Source organism: Canis aureus, chromosome 31 (genome assembly GCF_053574225.1).
Source record: "Canis aureus isolate CA01 chromosome 31, VMU_Caureus_v.1.0, whole genome shotgun sequence".
NCBI classification, from domain to species: Eukaryota; Metazoa; Chordata; class Mammalia; order Carnivora; family Canidae; genus Canis; species Canis aureus.
This window is the reverse complement of record NC_135641.1, coordinates 27778277-27794685: the sequence shown is the minus strand read 5'-3', so window position 1 is coordinate 27794685 and position 16409 is coordinate 27778277. Positions and strand designations below refer to the sequence as shown.

The 16409-nt window shown below is 44.0% G+C and overlaps 2 protein-coding genes across 4 annotated transcripts in view; one reads left to right on the top strand and one right to left on the bottom strand.

The window, feature by feature from the left end:
• CCDC50 (coiled-coil domain containing 50) overlaps positions 1–7028 on the bottom strand; it is a 74031-nt gene extending 67003 nt beyond the window's left edge. For both annotated transcript variants that reach the window (XM_077880086.1, XM_077880088.1), the window contains exon 1: positions 7009–7028. The gene's annotated coding sequence lies outside the window, so the exon portion shown is untranslated. The remainder of the gene's footprint in view (positions 1–7008) is intronic.
• The window catches only part of UTS2B (urotensin 2B), a 58754-nt gene continuing 48171 nt past the window's right edge, over positions 5827–16409 (top strand). Inside the window, exon 1 of one of the 2 annotated variants that reach the window (XM_077880092.1) lies at positions 5827–5981. The gene's annotated coding sequence lies outside the window, so the exon portion shown is untranslated. The remainder of the gene's footprint in view (positions 5982–16409) is intronic. The other variant, XM_077880090.1, reaches the window with a different exon arrangement.

Below are 16409 nucleotides of genomic sequence, written 5' to 3'. Positions count from 1 at the left end.
TGTCATGACTTCTAATGGTAATCTCTGAGAATTCTTTTGCACTGGTTTCTAAATTCAAACATCTGGGAATAAATGGTCTAAATAATCCCCAAGGTCCTTCTGAATATACAAACCAATTATCCTTTATAGGTCTTATTCAAGATCTAGGATATCCTAATTTTACATTTTGAAGTACAGAACACCTTTAAGTGGGTCATCAGTTAAAAATATTAATTCAATAGATCTTCCACCAGCTACTTCTGAAACCACAAATATAGCTATTATAGGTTTGTTTTTCCCCATGCTTCAGAGTGGTTCATTTTGAAAATATGCTCCTGTACTTAAGAAAACTAGGATTTCAAGCAGAGTTTACTAAAGCTTTGTGGTATCTATAAATGCTTTCTTTATAAGAGTATCACATAGCTTTTTGTCATTGACGCAAATTCACTCATCTCAATAACAACTCTTACCCCCTGACAAGGACTATGGAAAAACCATGGCCTGTAGTTTTCTTTGACTTTATCCCTCTATACATTTAAAGGGTCCAAGCCTTTAAACATTGGCCCCGTCAGTCAGGCTGACTATAGCAGAGAAGACATGCATTATTATTATCTTTTTTTTTAGATATAACACTGATGCAGGAGTATACCTTCTTATAGTTCACTCAGTAATTCATTTGATGAATCAAAAATAAAACCTAAAAACAAAATCTTAGTTAAAAAGTTTTTAAAAACCTACATAAACTCATTAACATTCATATCAAACATTATCCCTAAAATAACTTTAAAACATCTGTGAAACTTTTGTCCATTATTTTCATTCCACTGTTGTAAACATAAGGCAGTATTAAGGAAACATATTAGAAATTAATCTTATGTATCTACAGAATAATTTAAAAGAAAGGTGACGAGGGGAAAGGGGAAAAGGATGAGAAAGAGAGAAGGCAGGAGAGAAAGGAGAAAATGCGAGAGGAGGGGGAAGGTAAGTAAGGAGAGAATATCTGCAGCTATAAGTGTTTCTAATTCTAGTCTCAATGTGCTAATTCCTAGCTACTCAACCTCACCAGTTCCTGTAGCTCACTTCCCCATCCTGGCCCTCAGACTTTCATCTAGAAAATGAGGAGGTTGGCTTAGATTAGTGGTTTTTTTAATGCTTTCTACTCTGAGATCCTTTGATTAAGTATCAATTAACTTTATGGTTTCACACATGGAAGAAGTTGCCCTTTAGGAACCTGTTAGTTAAAACAAAACAAAACAAAAAAACTCAATGACTTAAAAAATGCTTTATTTAAAAAAAATCTTTATTTTTATTTTGTTTTAAATCTTTATTTTACAAATGATAGCTATATCCATTTTTTTTTTAATTCACTCATTCAAGAAAGTATTGCATCCATAAACTGGAAGAGCTTTTCTTTCTCCTTCATGTGAGGGGCATTTTGGCTACAGTATGAATTTAGAGGGTTCTTTACAGCAACTCCTTGAACTCTACACAATTGCTTCCCCACCACAGTGAATATCACGTCCATGCACTACAGGGCATGCTTTATGATGGTACTACCCTTGCGCAACAGGTGGCACACAGTAGATAAACACTTTTTTAAAAAATATGCATCTAAGATTCCTTCCAACTTGCAAACTGTGAGATAAGTGTATTAAACCTATTACTCAAATAAAAATCAAAACCACAAAAGAGCATTTATTACGAGTTTTCACTAAAATTTTATTCTTAATAATGATTCTCCAAGGACAGAAGGAAGAGCATAACAATTCCTTTATATTTTTTCACTTGTTTATGTTATACTTACCTATATGGGATGATATCTATTTCTACGATGCACCAATGAGAAAATAAACATTAGGGGGATCCCTGGGTGGCTCAGCAGTTTAGAGCCTGCCTTTGGCCTAGGGCATGATCCTGGAGATCAGGGATTGAGTTCCACATCAGGCTCCCTGCATGGAGCCTGTTTGTGTCTCTGCCTTTCTCTCTCTCTCTCTCTCTCTCTCTCTGTCTCTGTCTCTGTGTATCTCTCAGGAATAAATAAATAAAATCTTTTTAAAATTTTTTAAAAAAGAGAATAAACATTAGAAAAAATATTAAAAGTTCTTATATAAAAAATAAAAAAATATGTATTTCTTTAAATAAATTTACTTTCTGGCATTGTGATCTGTGCCCCCCATGGTTAGAAAGCATTATCTCTGCCCCTTAAGAGCTTATACTCTGAGAAGGAATATAAAATAACATATTATCTATAATATACAATAATAATAATAATATAATAATAATAAAATAATATACTTTGCCAGAGGTATGATTCCTGAACTAACAGGGAACATTTAATAACACATTCATTCATTCACTCACATATGCAAATATTTGCTGAATACTTTATGGCTGAAAGACCTGAAGCCAGATGAGGATAAAGAAAGATAAATAAAATATAAATCTCCCAATTCAAGGAGATACAGCCATTGTCTCATTAAAAAAGAGTAACAAAAAAACCTGCTGTAGAATTCTGAAGCAAAGAGAAACTGTAGTTTGTCCTGGAGCCATGTGCTATACATCTATACATCTCACCTTCACTGCTTCCCATTACACACCTTGTATGCTCACAACATGCTTTCGATCTCTGGGAATACTTGCTTAACTTAATGCATCAGACCTAATTTTGTACTCTTCTCCTTAAAATTCTGGATTTGTGCCATTAACTTAATTTACCTCATTATGCGACTACGGTGTCCTGGACCTAAAATGAATCAGTCCTTTGGGACATATTTCTGGAAATGTATTAAGATGTACTTATCTTCCACAAAAAAAAAAAAAAGAAGAAGAAGAAGAAGAAGAAAAGAAAAAAGAAAAGAAAAGAAAAGAAAAGAAAAGAAAAGAAAAGAAAAAAGAAAAGATTTTCTTTTAGAATAGCTAGTTGCTTTTACTTCAAGAAAAAAGTCATTAGGTGCATTTATTTCAGACATGCACATGAAACATAGATATAACCAACTTTGGAGATGGTGGAACTTTCCATATGAAGACTAGTACAAATACATAACAAAATGATTTCACTTCTTACTGTTGTAAAAGAAGAAAAAAGAAGGCTGGCCCTGGGAATTGACAGGAGGGTTTGTGTGTTGGGCTAAATGGCTAAAAGTGGGAAAATTCTAATTGCAAAGGAGTTGATAAAAGTTTAAAAGCGTCTAGAAATGGCTTTGGTGGACAGGCTAATATTAGCTCTTAGACCAACACTTTAAGTGTCAAAACTTTGTAAGATGGGAGAAGGGGCAAGATTATGATGATAAGTGATCAATTAAGAAGTGATATGGGAATCTGACTGGAGAGGGGAAAAAAGGAAAGTAAGGAGTCTGGACTATTTTGTCAGAAAGAAAATTCGGCAACGACGTTACAATTGACCAAAAATCTAAATTTGTCAACTGAAGAAAAGCATTCATTCTAAGAGAAATATATTCCCAGCTCTGATCTAAACTAAGAAGCTTACAGAATACTGTTGGAACCTGAATACACCTTTGTCTAACATTCGAAAATTGCATGATGCCTTTGAGTCATACATCTACTGATCTAAAAAACACTGGGGATTATTTCAAATCTTGTTGGGTAGAAGCTCGAATGTTTCAGAAGAAATAAAGGACTATTCCTAAACATTGGCAAAGTATTTCCATTACAAAAAGTATGCCTGTGTCCCAAATATGCTTTTAAACCAGAAATAATGACGTGTGTGAACATTTAGCTAGACTTAATTCCTTTCACCTACATATCAACTCAAATGTGTCCTTTTGTCTCCTATTCTAAGAGATTTCCTAAGGTAAAAATACTGCTGTAACTTTGGGTATTTTTTAAAGGTCTGGCCAAATTATGAATGTCTTTGACTAAGCAAGCATTGGATTTTAACCTAGAAAAGAAAATTATATTAAAACATTCCCTGCTGTCAGCTGTTACCCATGACCTCTGTTGAGACGTTCACAACAGAGGTCACAGGGCTCCCCAACCCCTCCCAAAGAAAAGGCAGCGGGAAGCCACAGACACTGACTACATTATTCTTAATCTGTATTGGAATCTACCCCATGACCCGAAATCGTAATTCTATATAAATCTACCAAAATTTAGATCGAAAAGAGAAGTGGAAGAGACAGATTTTTAAAAACAGAGCTTAAAAATCTATTCCAGGGTATTAAGCAATTTACCACTAAACTTCCTTTACAAACTCTGTTGTAGTTTCAGTATTAAGAACAGTCTCAAATGTGTATGTTTTACCCAAACAAGGGCATCAGCTTTCTTCTCTTTAAATTAGGGTTCAAAGACATTATTAGGGAGTAACTAGGCCATAACTAAGAATTACATTAGAGAAAGATACATTTTATTAGACTTGAATACTTCCCAGATCAAAAACTACACCACCATTAGGGCGTTCCTAGCCTGATACATCATTTCCTTTGAGTATCTTGGAATCAGAAAAGTCAGCTGCTCACAAAGACAATAATCTGACCACCTTCAAAAACAATCAACATTTAATTCTAACTTAATAAAAAAGCCACACCAAATTTTCGTACCACCTTACCATATCATGCAAACTGGACTGCCAAACACATGAGCAAAGTGAAAGCCAATTTGAATGTGTTAAAATTCCAGAGTCTAGCAATAGAAACATCTTGCATTTTTAGATGGAAAGTGTTTGTTGAACCCTTTGAGAAAGAATGTACTAGAATAAATCATTCCTGTTTTGGTTAGAAACCAGAAGACCTAAGAGTCATATAAATGCTAATACAGAAAGTGAGTTTCGAGTTTGTTCCAGGTCACTGACAGATGCAAGGGGCTGGGTAAGATCACAGCACCACACGATTAATACTTTACCTGTTAAGGTTGTGTTTGAACTCCAGTGCTCAATCTACTCATCACCCACCCCCAAGGAAGCACACTACACAGGGTCACTTTTTCTTTAGAGACATTTGTCCATAACACTGTACCCAAAAGGCTAAGGGCAACCAGACAATCTCAGAGACTAGGTCTTTCAAAGTGTCTATCAGCTTTTCCTTTCACTCAGGCACCAGACCTGACACTGCTGTGAAAACGACATTTACATGTGAATGCCTGAGTCTTCACCAAAGCCTTGCTGGAAATTGAAAGGTTGAAAGATCTCAGGCCTAAACTCTAATACCCTGCAGGAAAAATAGGACAAGCCTGGCCCCAAGAAAAATTCTACATAAAACCAGGGACTCTATCTTGTAGTGTTTGGAACTCTGGGAAAGAAAGCAGTCAAGCTTCCTTGGGATTTTGGCGTCGGTCTGAACACCAGAATTAAATCAAGTTGTCAATGAAACATGCAGTTGCAAGAAAGCAAAAATTCTTATTTTCAATTCCACATTCCCAAGACAAGACACCCGAGGCCAAGATGTTCAGTTGAAACAAATGGCATTCACAACAAAGACAACCTTTGCGAGCTTGGATAGCACTCTGGGATTTCCACACTTCCTGGGGCCAAAGTGGAGCCAAAGATAACTAAAGGTTAAGGTGATCTAACACCACCCAAAATTTCAACAACAACAACAACAACAACAACAACAAAAAAAAAAAATGCTAAATCTTGGAGCAGCCGATCACGAGCAGGGGAGGGAAGTCAAAGGGCTACTTGCCAGTGGCTAAACCAGACCAGTACTCATCAACCACGATTTTCCAGGACATCAGTATAAAGAGCCTTTAAAAATCAAGGTCACCAGTCAGTCCCCTGTCCCCCCTTACCCCCTGCTTTTTCTAAGAAAATGCTTGCAGCAGCTTCCCATCAGCCTGCCCGCGCTGGGCAGTGCCAAGATGAAACTTTTAAACCTTGAGGGAGGTGGGAAAGTCAGCCAGCCAGACGCTGGGCTAGGAAAAGTGGAGAGAAGGAGGGAAAGAGTCAAGTTTCAAAACAAAGGCTCCACAAGGAACTGAACGTCAACCCCTCCCCACTCCCTAGCCCTCACGCCAGCAGCTAGGCTGGGCCTGGATTTTTCAGGACACAAGTAAGTCAGATGTGCCCAGCCCTCGAACGTTCACCGAGGCTTGGCCTGTCACTAGAGCATTTGCACAACCACTTGCCGCGGGTGGTGCTAGCCTGTCTCCCCCCACCTCCTGGCGTAGGGCAAGCCGGGCTCAGAACCGGGTGACTCGCCCAAGGTACCACAGTAGAGCCTCAAGTCAACCCCGTAACCGGCCAGGGCACCCGGGGCGTCAGGGTCAGGGCACTCAAGGGGGCCGGGGAGCCAGGGTCAGGGCACTCAAGGGGGCCGGGGAGCCAGGGTCAGGGCACCCAGGCGGGCTGGGGCGCCAGGGTCAGGGCACTCGAGGGGGCCGGGGAGCCAGTGCCAGAGCACCTGGGGGGGCGGGGAGCCAGGGTCAGGGCACCGGGGGGTGGGGGGGGGCGGGGAGCCAGGGTCAGGGCACCCAGGGGGGTAGGGAACCAGGGTCAGAGCACGGGGGGTGGGGTGGGGAGGCAGGGTCAGGGCGCCCAAGGGGGCCAGTGAGCCAGGGCCAGGGCACCCAAGGGGGCCGGGGAACCAGGGCCAGGGCACCCAAGGGGGCTGGGGAGCTGGAGTCAGGGCACCCAGGGAGCCAGAGCCAGGGCACCCGAGGGGACCGGAAGCCAGGGTCAGGGCACCCGGGGTGGGGGGGCGAGGAATCAGGGTCAGGGCACCCGGGGGGGCCAGGGAGCCGGGGTCAGGGCACCGGGGGGAGGCCCGGGAACCAGGGCCAGGGCCCCCAGGAGGTCCGGGGAGCCGGGGTCAGGGCCCGGGGGTCCGGGGAACCGGGGTCAGGGCACCCGGGGAGGCGGGCAGCCAGGGTCAGGGCACCCAGGGGGGCCGGGGAGCCGGGGTCAGGGCACCCGGGGAGCCGGGTTCAGGGCACGGGGGGCGGGGAGCAGGGAGCCAGGGCCAGGGCACCGGGGGGTGGGGCCCGCGCGAGGGCCTCGGGGGCCCAAAGGGCGACGGCCCCGGCCGGCCGGAGCCAGGCTGGGGAGGGGGGCGCCCCCGCTCTTCCCGCGGCCCCTACCTTCCTTGACTCCGGGCAGCTTGGACTGGTCGATGGTGACTTCAGCCATGTTGGGCCGGGGTCCCGGCCGCCCCTCGCCGCCCGCCCCTCGCCGCCGGCCCCGAGCGCGGCCCCGCAGCCCCGCAGCCCCGCAGCCCCGCAGCCCCGCAGCCCCGCAGCCCCAGCAGCCGCGGCACCGCCAGCAGCAGCAGCAGCGCCCGACGCGGCGCAAAGTCCGGCCGGCAGCGCGCGCCGACCTGGGGGAGGAGCGGCCGCCGCGGAAGCGCTGGCGACAAAGGCGGCGGGAGGGCCGTCCGGGCGCCCGGGCAGGCGGCCCCGCTGAGCCCGCCGCAGCCACCTGCTCCCGCGCCCCCCGCCCCCCGCCCGGATCGATACCCGATCTCCGAGCCCGGAAGTGGAGCCGGGCCGTCCCGTACGGAGGGACAGAGGAGACAGAAAGGCGGGCGCGCGGGCCGGGCGCGGGGGCGGGGCGGGGCGGGGCGGGCCTGTAACCGCGCCTGCGACCAACTGGGGGCTGCGGGTCTGTAACCGCGCCTGCGAGCCCGGGGGAGGGGGGGTGCGGGTCTGTAACCGGCCTGTGACCAGCTGGGGGCTGCGGGTCTGTAACCGGGCCTGCGAGCCCCGGGGGCTGCGGGTCTGTAACCGCGCCTGGGAGCCCCGGGGAGCTGCGGGTCTGTAACTGGGCCTGCGAGCCCCGGGGGCTGCGGGGCTGTAACCGCGCCTGGGAGCCCCCGGGGGGCTGCGGGTCTGTAACTGGGCCTGCGAGCCCCGGGGGTGCGGGTCTGTAACCGCGCCTGGGAGCCCCGGGGGCTGCGGGTCTGTAACTGGGCCTGCGAGCCCTGGGGGTGCGGGTCTGTAACCGGGCCTGCGAGCCCCGGGGGGCTGCGGGTCTGTAACTGGGCCTGCGAGCCCCGGGGGCTGCGGGCTTGTAACCGCGCCTGGGAGCCCCGGGGGCTGCGGGTCTGTAACCGCGCCTGGGAGCCCCGGGGGTTGTGGGTCTGTAACCGCGCCTGCGGGCAGCAGGGGTGCCGAGGTCCGCGCGGCGGCCGCCTCCCCGCCATCTCCTTTGTGCCGAGGGACGCCCGGGGGCTGCGGCCGCGCTGAGCCCCCGCCCCGGGCCCCGCCGCCGTCCGGTCCGAGGGCTCCTGAAGGCCTCAACCAGGGCACGTGGGTCACCCAGAACAGAATCGGCCTCGCCGCCGGGGCTCTGGTTCCGGGGCTGGGATTTCCTGCTGCCTGGCTGTGTCTCAGGCATGCTTTGCCTCCGGGGATTAGAGGAAGGATAACATATGGACGTGGAAAACCTCTGATACAACCTACAGAGCTAGACAACAGCTGCTATGTGGGCCAGTTTACCGAGGGGAGCATTCGCCACCAGCTGGGGGGACTGAGTCATTCATTCATCAAAAACGCAGGACTGTCTACCAACTGTGGAATTAGGTACTAGGGGGTGATAAAACGTGTCTCAGACATTGTCTTACAGCACATCACATACTAGGCTATAATTGTGACATTTTCATCTCTCAAATATAGACATCCTGTCTGTATCTCCTGGCAACGCAATTCTCCCTCCTTTTGGGACACTGTCCTAAGCAGTGGGCTCCTCTCTCCGGAGCTTGCGCGATCATAGAACCTCCCACCACCACCACCTACGCGTGTTCATCCAAGGATGGGTGTGTGACCGAGATAGGTCAAGCAGAGTGCTCCCCCAAGATTATAGCTTAAAGAGAGGCAGGTACTTTCTGTTCCCTACGGGGAGGCTTTGCCCTCAGCAGTCGACAGTGAAACCAAACTCCCAACAGAGCAAAGGTAAGAGGAAGAGAGAAACAGGGCATGTTCTGATACCACAATAGCAAGCCAGGTCCCTGGAATAGCTGGGATGCTTGCAGCTCCTTGATTCTGGGATCTCCCTCCAACATCGTCTCAAATTCAAGCTGGTAATTTTACTCTCTTAAGGTTGTAAAAATGGATTTTCTTTCATTCATAACTCAGAGAATCTCAGCACAACAGGCCACAGGGAAGAGGTTTTATTTGGACTGGACATTAAAAAATAGATGTAGGTTAGCAAACATTTAGGAGAAGACTTTCTAGACTAGAAGGTGATGAACTACGGCTCACAGGCCAAATCCAGGCACTGGGTTTGGGTTTTTTTTTTAATTAATTAATTAATTAATTAATTAATTAAATTTTATTTAGGGGGAGAGAGAGAGAAGGGTAGGAACAGGCAGGGGGAGGGGGAGAAAGAGAATCCCAAGCAGGCTCCCAGTGCATAGCCCAACACAGAGCTGGATCCCATACCCCCGAGATGATGATCTGAGCTACAATCAAGTCAGGCCAACCGAGTGACCCAGGTGCCCCAGCCCACTAGATTTTAATGACTACATTTTATATGCTTAAATGGTTACATTTTAAGTGGTTGCATAAATACAATGTAATATTTTCAATTTTCTCTCAGGTCTCAAATCTAAAATATTTACTATTGGACCCTTTTCAGAAAAAGTTTGTCAACTAGTACTAGGCAGAAAGAGCACTCAGTAAGCCAAATGGTTGAATAGGAAGGTGATACTATTAGGAAGGTAGTGTTATGGTGATTTTTAAGTTCCTTGCCTTCTGACTTTTTAAAAAAATTATGGTCATAGAGAATATTTATAATAGATATTTTCAGTTTTCCTCTCCAAATCCACTGCCTCTACTTCTCTCCATGCTCTGCCTGGGAGCTGACATTTATGAATGTATCACGGGAACCTCCTTGCCTTGTGATTTCTGTTGAGTTGGACCAATGGGAAGCATTATCAGAAGATCAAAAGAAGGAAGGAGAGAAATACCAGCCTGTGAATTACCCTCTTCTCACCTTTGTATTAGGCCAAAATTTTGGCCCTACCCTGGCCCTCTAATTACAATGCCTGTTCAAAGACTCTTTTCCATGGCTATAGCTCTCTTGGGTCTCTAATAATACCATTTCCTACCAGTGCCCCTTCAGGTGTAGGGTTGTACCACTTTGCTTGGCCCTTGAACCATTCCCACACCTCTGTAATCATCCTTCATTATATTCTTTTCAATTAAAGCATTTTGCATGCTGCTTCTGTTTTCTGCCTAGACTCTGACTGATAGGATAAATAAGAAATGCCGAAAGGTCGCTGCTTTGTTTTCCCTAAAAACACCCACATTTCTGTCCTAGAGAAAAATAAATATATTCAAAGTCATGTCTATTGTTTAGGGCATCAGCTGCCTTCAACAGAAAAAGTAATGAAAAGTGACCAGAAGCCCCTTTCAGTTGCTGGACCAGATAACATGAAAATCCCCCCCCAAATCAGGCTATCCTTCCCTATCCCCACCCTTACTCTATATCTACCCCCCCCCCCAACCTCAGCAATTAGAACTTAGAGTTATAGGATCAGCACTTTCCAGCACAGGGCTGAAATGTCTAAATATCTTTTGACTATTTAAAAGAAAATGAATGTATAGTGAATTCCTATATCTAGTTTATGTATTTTAATGTCCTGAAATGTCAGTTTTGCAGTAAGAAGATTCAAAAGATACCTCCCAGAGGAGGTACAAATCCCCAATTTTAAGCAGATCTCAAACAAGCATTCCAGGGCTAAATCGCAACTCAAATGCCACAGGGAGAAATAAGGATTTATTTATAAGATACTATCAAACCACTAATTGAGTGGATTATTATAAATGAGAGTTATACGGCACATTTTCTACATGAAGAGGGTTAATTTGGGAATAACAAAACACGTGGATTGGAAGGGGGAGAGTATGGCCATAAGAAGTCAAATCAGAAAACTAAAATATTCAAGAGACAGCCAAGTGGTACTAGATGGCGAACTCCGTAAGGTCAGGGATTTTTCACCTGTTTTACTATCCCTAATACTTAGAACAATGCCTGACACAAAAGGGGCACTCAATAAATGCTTGTTAAATAATGAATATAGCTATCCAATTATAAAAATCCCAAATTAAAAGAAGGCTAAAGGGAAAGCAATATGGTCAAATGAATAAGTCACACTGGACCTTGATAAGGCAAGAAAGGGGACCCACGATGTTACACATGCTCCTAGAAAGACCCCTTCCTTTTCTTGGCACCCAGTTCTTTCTAGAAACTTCACCACCACAGTCAACCTAAGAAAGAAGTTACCCCCCAAAATAGGCCATAATTAGAGCTAATTATGCAACTTCTACTAAGTAGACATTGTCAGTCTGCTGGGGCTGTCTTAACGAAATACCACAGCCAGAGTGTTTTAAACAAATTTATTTCTCACAGTTCTGGAGATTAGAAGTCCAAGAGCAAGGTTTTGGCACATTTAGTTTCTTCTGAGGCCTCTCTCCTTGGCTTGCAGATGGCCACCTTCTCACTAAAGCCTAGCTGTCACCTGGGAACATTGTTTTTCCAGCAGCCCTCAACAATTAATGGGTTTCTTCTCGAATGCTCTATACCCCATTGGGCTTGGAGGTGCTACGGTTGTATTCTTTTTTATCTTATTGCCTCTCCTAGAACATACTTATCTCCTATTCTTAAATATATCTAGTGTCTCTGAAGCTCATAACCTCAGAATCCCTACATCTCCTGTGGTAGTTATTTACATACCCTTGGGTAACTTCTTGTTCCTTCAAGATGACAGCTTCTTTCTCATTGTGTCCATCATCTGTAACTTGGTGATTTCAATGTCTACATAGACAGTCCACCTCTCTTTTCTTGACTTCCTTATGCCCAGTGATTTTATTACCCCACCCCATCTCCACCAAAAAGTCCCAGGGTCATTAACTAGAATTTGGCATTACTAGAGAATGTGCTCCTTCATCAATCTTGAACACCTCATTCTCCACCTACCGTTTCTATCTCTGCAACTCACTCCTACTAATACCCCAACTCCAACAATTCTCCAACAGCAGCAGAACCGATCATCTCTTTATCCTGCCACCTCGGTACTGATTCTCACTTCTCCCTATATCCCTACTTCTTTTTTAACTAGTCTATGGCCTATTTTGTAATCACTCCCTGCAAGATACTCTCACTTCCCTTACCTCTGTTTTCCTTTTCCCTACTTGCATGGCAATATCCCAGCCATGGCTAATTGACTATAAATTCTGCATATTGCCCAGACCAATTTATTTCCTATTCCATTAGACATTATTTGCACATCTTCTTCCCTTCTACCTATATAGTCCCTTACATCTCTTTACTCTTAGTTTCTTAGACTATTAAGAAAATAAAAATCATTGAAAAGAGGACTTCCAACCTCACCCTCTCCAAATCTATCAGTCCACCTGTCTATTTCTCTATATAAGACTAACATCTTCATTGTGGACTGGATCCTTGGGTGATTTTCAAAAAAAAATTATAAACAGGATGGCAGAAATACAAACATGGAAACAGAGCAAGTTGTGGATCTTCCCCCTGTTCCAGCTGTTGCCCCTCTGTTTCTGGATGATGAGAAGACCTAGAGAGTTCCAAAGAAAAGAGATGTGGTGTCAGTGGGGGTAGGGGTAATAAGGGGGCTCAAGACAGCACTAAAACAAAAGCCAGCCTGAAAGTGTTACTATTTTAGCAACCATTATGTCTGTGGTTATTCACATCCGCTGAATATCAGTTTTTTTTTTAATTTGAGTTCAATTTGCCAACATTTAGCATAACACCCAGTGCTCATCCCGCCAAGTGCCCCCCTCAGTGCCCATCACCAAGTCACCCCAATCCCCCACCCACCTCCCTTTCCACTACCCCTTGTTAGTTTCCCAGAGTTAGGTGTCTCTCATGTTTTGTCACCCTCACTGATATTTTCACTCAGTTTCTCTCCTTTCCCTTTATTCCCTTTCACTAATTTTTATATTCCCCAAATGAATGAAACTATATAATGTTTGTCCTTTTCTGATTGACTTATTTCACTCAGCATAATACCCTCTGGGTCCCTCCACGTTGAAGCAAATGGTGGGTATTTGTCATTTCTAATGGCTGAAGAATATTCCATTGTATACATAGACCACAGCTTCTTTATCCATTCATCTTTTGATGGACACCGAGGCTCCTTCCACAGTTTGGCTGTTGTGGACATTGCTGCTAGAAACATCAGGGTGCAGGTGCTCCAGCCTTTCACTGCATCTGTATCTTTGGGGTAAATCCCCAGCAGTGCAATTGCTGGGTCATAGGGCAGGTATATTTTTAACTCTTTGAGGAAACTCCACACAGTTTTCCAGAGTGGCTGCACCAGTTCACATTCCCACCAACAGTGCAAGAGTGTTCCCCTTTTTCCACATCCTCCCCAACATTTGTTGTTTCCTGTCTTGTTAATTTTCCCCATTCTCACTGGTGTGAGGTGGTATCTCATTGTGGTTTTGATTTATATTTCCCTGATGGCCAGTGATGAGGAGCATTTTCTCATGTGTTTCTTGGCCATGTCTATGTCTTCCTCTGTGAGATTTCTGTTCATGTCTTTTGCCCCTTTCATGATCGGATTGTTTGATTCTTTGCTGTTGAGTTTAACAAGTTATTTTTTAAGATTTATTTATTTATTTATTTATGATAGACATAGAGAGAGAGACAGAGAGGCAGAGACACAGGCGGAGGGAGAAGCAGGCTCCATACTTGGAGCCCGACGCAGGACTTGATCCTGGGACTCCAGGATCACGCCCTGGGCCAAAGGCAGGTGCCAAACCACTGAGCCACCCAGATCTTCGATACTAGCCCTTTATCTGATAGGTCATTTGTGAGTATCTTCTCCCATTCTGTAGGTTGTCTTTTAGTTTTGTTGACTTTCTTTTGCTGTACAGAAGCTTTTTATCTTGATGAAGTCCCAATAGTTCATTTTTGCTTTTGTTTCCTTTGCCTTCATAGCTGTATCTTGCAAGAGGTTGCTGTGGCCAAGTTCAAAAAGGGTGTTGCCTGTGTTCTCCTCTAGGATTTTGATGGATTCTTGTCTCTGATTTAGATTTTTCATCCATTTTGAGTTTATCTTTGTGTATGGTGAAAGAGAGTGGTCTAGTTTCATTCTTCTTCATGTGGCTGTCCAATTTTCCCAGCACCATTTATTGAAGAGACTGTCCTTTTTCCAGTGGATAGTCTTTCCTGCTTTGTCAAATATTAGTCAACCATAGAATTGAGGGTCCACTTCTGGGTTCTCTATTCTGTTCCATATCTGTGTGTCTGTTTTTGTGCCAGTACCACATTGTCTTGATGACCACAGCTTTGTAGTACAACCTGAAATCCGGCATTGTGATGCCCCCAGCTCTGGTTTTCTTTTTGAATATTCCCCTGGCTATTCGGGGTCTTTTCTGATTCCACACAAATCTTAAGATGATCTGTTCCAACTCTCTGAAGAAAGTCCATGGTATTTTGATAGGGATTGTGTTAAACCTGTAAATTGCCCTGGGTAACATTGACATTTTCACAATATTAATTCTTCCAATCCATGAGCATGGAATATTTTTCCATCTCTTTGTGTCTTCCTCAATTTCTTTCAGAAGTGTTTTGTAGTTTTTAGAGTATCGATTCTTAACCTCTTTGGTTAGGTTTATTCCTAGGTATCTTATGCTTTTGGATGCATTTGTAAATGAGATTGACTCCTTAATTTCTCTTTCTTCAGTTTCATTGTTAGTGTATAGAAACTGATTTCTGGGCATTGATTTTGTATCCTGCCACATTGCCGAATTGCTGTATGAGTTCTAGCAGTCTTGGGGTGGAATCTTTTGGGTTTTCTTGGTACAGTATCATGTCATCTGCAAAGAGGGAGAGTTTGACTTCTTCTTTGCCAATTTTAATGCCTTTTATTTCTTTTTGTTGCCTGATTGCTGAGGCTAGGATTTATAATACTATGTTGAATAGCTGTGGTGAGAGTGGACATCCCTGTCTTGTTCCTGATCTTAGGGGAAAGGCTCCCAGTGTTTCCCCATTGAGAATGATATTTGCTGTGGGCTTTTTGTAGATGGCTTTTAAGATTCTGAGGAATGTTCTCTCTATCCCTACACTCTGAAGAGTTTTGGTCAGGATGGATGCTGTATTTTGTCAAATGCTTTCTCTGCGTCTATTGAGAGGATCATATGGTTCTTGTTTTTTCTCTTGTTGATATGATCAATCACATTGATTTCTTTACGAGTGTTGAACCAGCCTTGCATCCCGGGAATAAATCCCACTTGGTTATGGTGAATAATCTTCTTAATGTACTGTTAGATCCTATTGGCTAGTATCTTGTTGAGAATTTTTGCATCCATGTTCATCAGGGATATTGGTCTATAAGTTTCCTTTTAGGTGGGGTCTTTGTCTGGTTTTGGAATTAAGGTGATGCTGGCCTCATAGAACGAATTTGGAAGTACTCCATCTCTTTCTATCTTTCCAAATAGCTTTAGCAGAATAGGTATGGTTTCTTCTTTAAATGTTAGATAGAATTCCCTTGGGAAGCCATCTGGCCCTGGACTTTTGTGTCTTGGGAGGTTTTTGATGACTGCTTCAATTTCTTCCCTGGTTATCGGCCTGTTCAGGTTTTCTATTTCTTCTTGTTCCAGTTTTGGTAGTTTGTGGTTTCCAGAAATGCATCCATTTCTTCTAGATTGCCCAATTTCTTGGCGTATAGCTGCTTATAATAAGTTTTTAAAATTGTATTTCCTTTGCACTGGTGGTGATCTCTCCTTTCTCACTCATGATTTTATTACTTTGAGTCTTTTCTCTCTTCTTTTTAATAAGGCTGGCTAATGGTTTATCTATCTTATTAATTCTTTCCAAGAACAAACTCCTGGTTTTGTTGATCTGTTCCACAGTTCTTCTGTTCTCTATTTCATTGAGTTCTGCTCAAATCTTTATTAACTGTCTTCTTTTGCTGGGTAAAGGTTTCATTTGATGTTCCTTCTCCAGCTCCTTTAGGTGCAAGGTTAGCTTTTGTATTTGAGTTCTTTCCAGTTTTTGGATGGATGCTTGTATTGTGATGTATTTCCGCTTCAGGACTGCTTTTGCTGTATCCCAAAGATTTTGAATGGTTGTATCTTTATTATCATTAGTTTCCATGAATCTTTTTAATTCTCTAATTTCCTGGTTGACCCCCTTTTTTTTTTTTTTTTAACCAATACCAAAAGATTGGGATGTACCCTGCATACTGGTGACCCAGTATGTGGTCTATTCTGGAGACAGTTCCATGTGCACTTGAGAAGAATGTGTATTCAGTGGCATTTGGATGTAAAGTTCTATAAATATCTGTGAAATCCATCTGGTCCAATGTATCATTTAAAGCTTTTGCTTCTTTGGAGAGGTTGTATTTAGAAGATCTATCAATTGTAGCAAGTGCCCTATTCAAGTCTCCAAGTATAAGTATATTATTATCTAAATATGTCTTTTAATGGGATCATTAAGCCCATTCATGTTCAGAGTTACTACTGAAAGATATGAATTTAGTGTCATCATGATACCTATTCAG